This window comes from Lipotes vexillifer, unplaced genomic scaffold, assembly GCF_000442215.2.
Source record: "Lipotes vexillifer unplaced genomic scaffold, Lipotes_vexillifer_v1.1 scaffold696, whole genome shotgun sequence".
Taxonomy (NCBI): domain Eukaryota; kingdom Metazoa; phylum Chordata; class Mammalia; order Artiodactyla; family Lipotidae; genus Lipotes; species Lipotes vexillifer.
Genome location: NW_006792928.1, coordinates 70,698 through 77,234, shown reverse-complemented (window position 1 = coordinate 77,234; position 6,537 = coordinate 70,698).

The window sequence follows — 6,537 nt, the reverse complement described above, 5'->3', positions numbered from 1 at the left end:
TTTTTTTTTTTTTTTTTTTTTTTTTTTTTAAAGAAAAACTGTTCTAGTTACAAGACGAATGAGTTCTGGGGATGTAATGTACGGCATGGTGATTACAGTTAACAATACTATATTGTATACTTGAAAATTGCTAAGAGAGTAGATGTGAAATGTTCTCACCACACACACACAAATAGTAACTATGTGAGGTGATGGAGGTGTTAACTAAGCATATTATGGTAATCATTTCAAAATATATATGTATAGCAAGTCACATTGTACACACTAAACTTATACAATGTTATACGTCAGTTGTCTCAATGAAGCTGGAAATAAAGAAAGAAAAACTGACCATTAGACCGTAGCTTCCAACTTCTGCTTAAAGAATATGCTCACAATACATATGTGACTTGTCTAGAATTTTCCCTGTGATTTCAATCCAGAAATAGAAGTAGAGAAAAGGAAAGAATAAGCAAGTCCTAGGGAAAGCTTGGACATATACAAATTTTAATTTCAGCACCAAAATTTAATCTCAGCACCTCAACATTTCTTTTCTTCCTTTTCCCCAACATCACGAGCCCTTCCCCCCTGTGAAGTCCTGCCCTCTACAGCTCTTAAGGCTCTGCTCTGGGAAGAGTTTAAGCAGCCTTCCTTCCAGGATTGTTTGGTTTTTTGTTTTTTGATTCTATCAAAAGATTCTTAGCAGCAAGGCCACGTGAAGGGGGTGTTTGTGGGTCCGGGCAGCCCTACAAAGGACCCCTGAGGTCACGCTATGTTGTAGTTGTCCACGTTAGTTACCTATAAAGAAAGTCCTGAGAAAACCAGATCTGACCCAGGTGACTTAATGTTAGCAGAGGAACCCAAGGGCACTGTCGCAAGCATGCTTCAGAGGAGGCTTCCTCAGGGCTCATTTAACCGTGAATGACTGTGCAACCCACAGGGACTCCAGGGTCTTCGAAGGTGTCCATCACTCAGTGCCCCGGTGGCTAATGCAAAACTATCGGGGGCTGGGTGGCTGGTGAGACAAGATGAACGCCCTTGTCCCGCACTTAGGAGAACGCTCTCATGGGCCTTCCTTCCCTCCTGGGACATACATCTAGTTTGTCTCATAAGCTCCTGAACCTTCATAATACACATTAGGATGACAGGTGAGGAGAGAGCTTGGGTAGCTACAGAAATTCCCTGAAGGCGCAGAAAGAGAACAGGTGTGGAAAGAGAAGGGTGAGAGACAGAAGAGCCCCTTGCAGGCCTGAGTTTGTAAGACAAGGATTTTTTGGAGTTTGGGATGAAGAGGGGACAGAATGTGGGTTCCCAGCCATAGGTACGAGAGAAGAAAAGAGAACAAATGGAAAAAAGAGAAATGTAAGATTTCTGCGTGCATGCCTTATTAACTATAATTCCTTTTGGTTTCACGAAATTAAAGGTTTAATTTGCTTTTCTGTTACATTTTAGTCCCAGAGTGGTGTGCCTTTGAATGCAACTGTGATGATACTGAGTGGTCGCTTAGGTTTATAGAGTATATCACTGTACGCGGAAACCATAACAGTGTGTGATTCTTTGGTAAAGGACATCCCACCTCCGTCTAAGCAATGTTGAAAGGACACCAATGCTGCGTTAAGGGAGAGATCGCCCCCACGTGGGAGTCCACGGTAGTGACTCCTTGACCCCGGCTTGTCAGGCCCAAATGAAACCTTAGGAGAGGGTTCTGTCTCTTGTTAATGAAACCTTGGGCTCCCTTCTCGGGACCTGCTTAATGTCCCCGAGGTTGGAGCAGTCTTCTGCAGAGGTATTTAAAGGTTATTAGTGGGACACTTTTTGAAAAGATGTCCTGCAATCCAGAACATTCATAAGATACATATCAACTCCGAGTAAACAGGTCTCCCGAAGACTTGGAGGGAATTAGGGTTCCCATCAATTAGGTAGGTATCTGGTCCTGTAGAAGGAGCTGACCCCTGGGGAGCGGGCAGACCGATTACAAGTGAACGTCCTCAGCCGGCAGAGAACAGGACAGCAGAGAGTAGCAGTCTCTGGTTTAGAAAGTGTATCACACAGTCTTGGTTTTTGCCCAAATCCCCTCCCATGTCTTTGTCCAGCTTGGCATGCTCATGTCCCAGTCTCTGCCAGTAATGGTTAATGGCCTCTACTCACAGCCTTCTGAGGACTGTTCTGTGCCTGGGCGTCTACTTCCAGCCCCCTCCCCTCCTGCCTTTGATCCACAGCCAATGACTGAACGGCAGTACAGGATCCCAGCTTCTTAAACCTCAAGGGAGAGCAACAATCTCCAAGTCTGCATTCATACTAGAGTTCTTTTTTTTTTTTTTTTTTTTTTTTTTTTTAAGGCATCACAGGAAAAAATAAGCCATTCTCTAATGAATACAGATGCCAAGATCCTTAACAAAATTCTAGCAAACCAGATCGGATCTTCCCGGACCGGGGCACGAACCCGTGTCCCCTGCATCGGCAGGCGGACTCTCAACCACTGCGCCACCAGGGAAGCCCCAGATTCATTTCTGACTACAAATCAGAGACAATTCCTGCTTGAAAGAATTACTGGTTCTTCATATATATGGGAAAATATAGGCAGGATGCTTCATTTAATTTTGAGAACCTAACTGTGTGCCAGGTAATACATCAAAAAAAAAAATTCTGTTAAATATATTCTCTCGTGAAAATATTTCCTTTATGTTGAGCAACTGGAGAATGATATTAAGAAATATCATGAAGACCTACACATTTGCCAAGAATTTTAATGAGACAGGAAAATATTCAAAATATATTAAGATCTTAAAAACTAATATTATAATATTGAAAAATGTGTATTTTGTATCCTTCCTAATATTATATACATAATATATGCATAGAAAAATACGGTAATGATGCTTCAGAGCAAGCATACGGGTATTCCTATATTGTAGAACTATAGGTGATATTCATTTTCTTCTTTAGTCTTTCAAGTATTTTTCAAATTTTTTACAATGAATAGGCCTTCATTTACAAGAAGAGTAAACATTTTTATGGAAAACAACCCCAGTCCTGTCAGAACATGTCTAGTCTGGTCTGCAGCTTGAGTGGAATTTGGGTAAGACTATATCTCCTCCCATTTTGTAATTCGGGTCCTTGTTTTGCCACCTAAGCTCCATGAGGGCAGAGACCGGCTTGTCTTTCTTGTCCATCGCCGTGTGCCCAAAGCGTGGTGGCCCAGAGACTTGCACATGGCAGGAGTCAATAGATAGGAGTTAAATGAATGAATAAATAAAGGCAAAGACGAGGAGCAAGCGTGGCCTCCCAAGTTCAAGAAACAACATGAACAGATCAGTCGGGAACCAATCATAAACTTCAGGGAAATTCATGGTTGTGAGTTTCTCTGGCCGTAACTAGGAGGGAAGCGATATATACATGTCAATGCCATGCCGGCTGCAGAAGACCAGTATGAAATATGAGGAGGGGACAGAAAAGACTTCCTTGGGAGCCAATGAAATGCACAGCACAGACACGAGGGGTGACTACAGATACACGATGGATGCATCTTCTCAGACTGAAGTTGTATGTCAGACTGGGATCGACTCATTCTCGTGACAGACTCTGAGAAACAGTCTGAAGGGGACACTAAGGTGACACATAGTGCCCTGGTGTCAGGGAGACTGAAAACAGAAAGAAATTAAACCCACTAGGCATGAAGGGCTTCATGTTCAGTACAAAGGAAATAAAGTCAAATTTAAAAGAAAGAAAGAAAGAAAGAAAGAAAAAGCATGAACAGGTAAATTGAGATTCGCGAGGGTCAGCATGGAACCTCTGGACAATGGTAATTCATGTGGCTGCACTATGGGGTATTGAAGAGCATGGTGGGAACCAGAAGGAGCCCCAGCAGGGGCAGAACCTCCCCCGGGAGCCAAACACTGTCCGAACTTCTGTATGTGCAGCATCTCATTATCCTTGACCTTCTATGAGATGCTTGTTTTTTCCCACATATAGATGAGACTCTGAAGTTCCCTAAGCTTAAGTGAGTTGTCCAAAATTGCAATATTCTAAGAGTAGATGAGGCCTCTAGCCAGTGCTATCCTGCTCCCAAGGAGCCTTCTTGATCCCTGAGCTACAGAGGCCGTGGCCTCGAAGGCTTGTTTAAGCAGATGGACAGACTCTTTCAGGCAAGAGAATGCCACTGGGTTTGAGAAGAGGATGGGTGTGACCTTTAGGGCAAGAAGCTGGAGCTAAGCATTATGCGTATTCCTAGATGGCAGAGCTAGAGGTAAGATTTATCTTCTTCTTTATTCTTTTATATATTTTTCGAATTATTTACAATAAATTTGCAAAGCAACAGATCAGTCTTCTCATTTCTCCCTTTCATCTCTCTCTATGTTATCAATAATTTTACACTTGACATTTCCACATTTCTTACACCTTTAGGTTAATGTACAGAACAGCTTTAGTAAAATGCCATCGTCACTTGGAAGGAGTAAACAAGGCATGAGTAATATTTTCGCATGAATTATCAGAGGGTAAACTCCTGAAAGAAATCAGACATATCTCTTTTGCTGAATTCAATAATCTTTACTGGAGACTAACTATCCAGTCATTGTCTAGGTACCTGATAAGCATCATGAACAAGACAGATAGTATCTCTGCCTTCTTAGAATTCTAGCTGAGGAAGCAGACGTGATCATTTTCATTGTAGGTGGAAGAAGGTAGAGCCAAAGGCTGAAAAGGGAAAGTCACGAAGCAGAGTCCACACGGTGAAGAAAAGGCGGAATGAGAACCAAGACATTTAGGAGGTGTCATGGGATGGCGTGAGAGTGAGGGAGGACCACGGCTGGGGATCCTGAAGGTACCAGTTTTCCGAATGAGATGGCCTCCCATCCCTACAGCAGCCTGACAACATCGTTTCCTTTCTAGATACCTGCAGTCAGGGAGAAGAATGAACACAGTAAAACTTCAGCATAAATCTTGCTTGCCAGAAAAACGAGCTTTTAATCATTAATTAACAAGACAACTGCTGCTACGTACTAATGATACCATTTCCCGATCCTGGTCTTTGTACACGAATGCACCCCATGGTGTGGATTGAATGATATAAAAATGATCACACACACACTTTGGAGATATTTCTGGGTTTGACTTTTTTATGCCATGCATCATTTGTGTAGATTATGAATTAAATAATAAATCTGTGTTACTTCCTAAGTTTTAGGATTGAAAGGTCTGACTCCTTTTTCTGATACCAAGTTAAGGTAGCTATCTCTGGTGCTAGCAAAGGAAGACTAAACCATGGTCATTGGTCTGTTTCACACACACCTGGCCCCAAAACTACCCTCATCTTTCCTAGTGCATGATGTCTCTAGTATTATGAATAGTTTACTCTAGATGCAATGCCATTTATCTCTGCTCGTAACACCCTGCACTGCGCACGTTAGACTCAATAAATTTTCCGTTCAACTTAAGCAATTGTTCACATGCTTTGACCCATATTCAGAACTCTATCCTAACAAAATAACTCCATCTATGACAAAGAACAAAATCATGCCAAAGGATGTTCTATTATGTTTGGTTAAAAAAATTAAACTAATCTAAATATACTAGTACAGAAAATCATTAAAGTAAGTACAGGTCCTGGGCTTCCCTGGTGGCGCAGTGGTTAAGAATCCGCCTGCCAATGCAGGGGACACGGGTTCGAGCCTTGGTCCAGGAAGATCCCACATGTCGCGGAACAACAAAGCCCGTGCGCCACAACTACTGAGCCTGTGCTCTAGAGCCCGCATGCCACAACTACTGAGCCTGAGTGCCACAACTCCTGAAGCCCACGCACCTAGAGCCCATGCTACACAACAGGAGAAGCCACTGCAATAAGAAGGCCGTTGTTCCCGCTCACCACAACTAGAGAAAGCCCATAAGCAGCAATGAAGACTCAACGCAGCCAAACATAAATAAATAAAATAAATAAATTTAAAAAAGAAATAAGTACAGGTCCTTTCAGATGATGAAATACTATACAGCTATGTGATTTTCTTGCAGTAACACAGAAAAATGCTGATGCCAAGGTATTATGTGAAAAACTGTAGGCAAATTGTATAAACATCATTATTATAATTATGTAGAACGTATATAGGAAAAAATCCATAAGAAATACTCTAAAATGAAAACGGTGGTTTTCTTTGGATGACGGTACTATTAGTGCTATTTGTTTCTTTCTTTATTGGAAGTAGGTGTTGTTTTTTAAGCTGAGAAAATGATTTTTGAAAAGATATTTTCTTGATTTAGCTAATAAACAATCATACGCCTTTTTGAAGAAGAATGGTGCAAACTGCTCTGAACATCTGTTGTTTCTACGAAGCCCAACCATCTGGTAGAATTCACGGGGGATGACCTTGACTGCTAATCCTCCTCCCTACCTAGAAAATCTCCAAAACATGGGGGTTGTTTGCATCAGAGATAAACAAAGCCAGACACTAGTTGAAGGAGTGAGGTCAGATTTTCATCAGGAATATGTTGTTGCCACAGAGGCAAGTCTAGCATGCGTTGAACTCAATTTCGATTGGTACAGAGGTGACTGGATGTTTCAAAGGG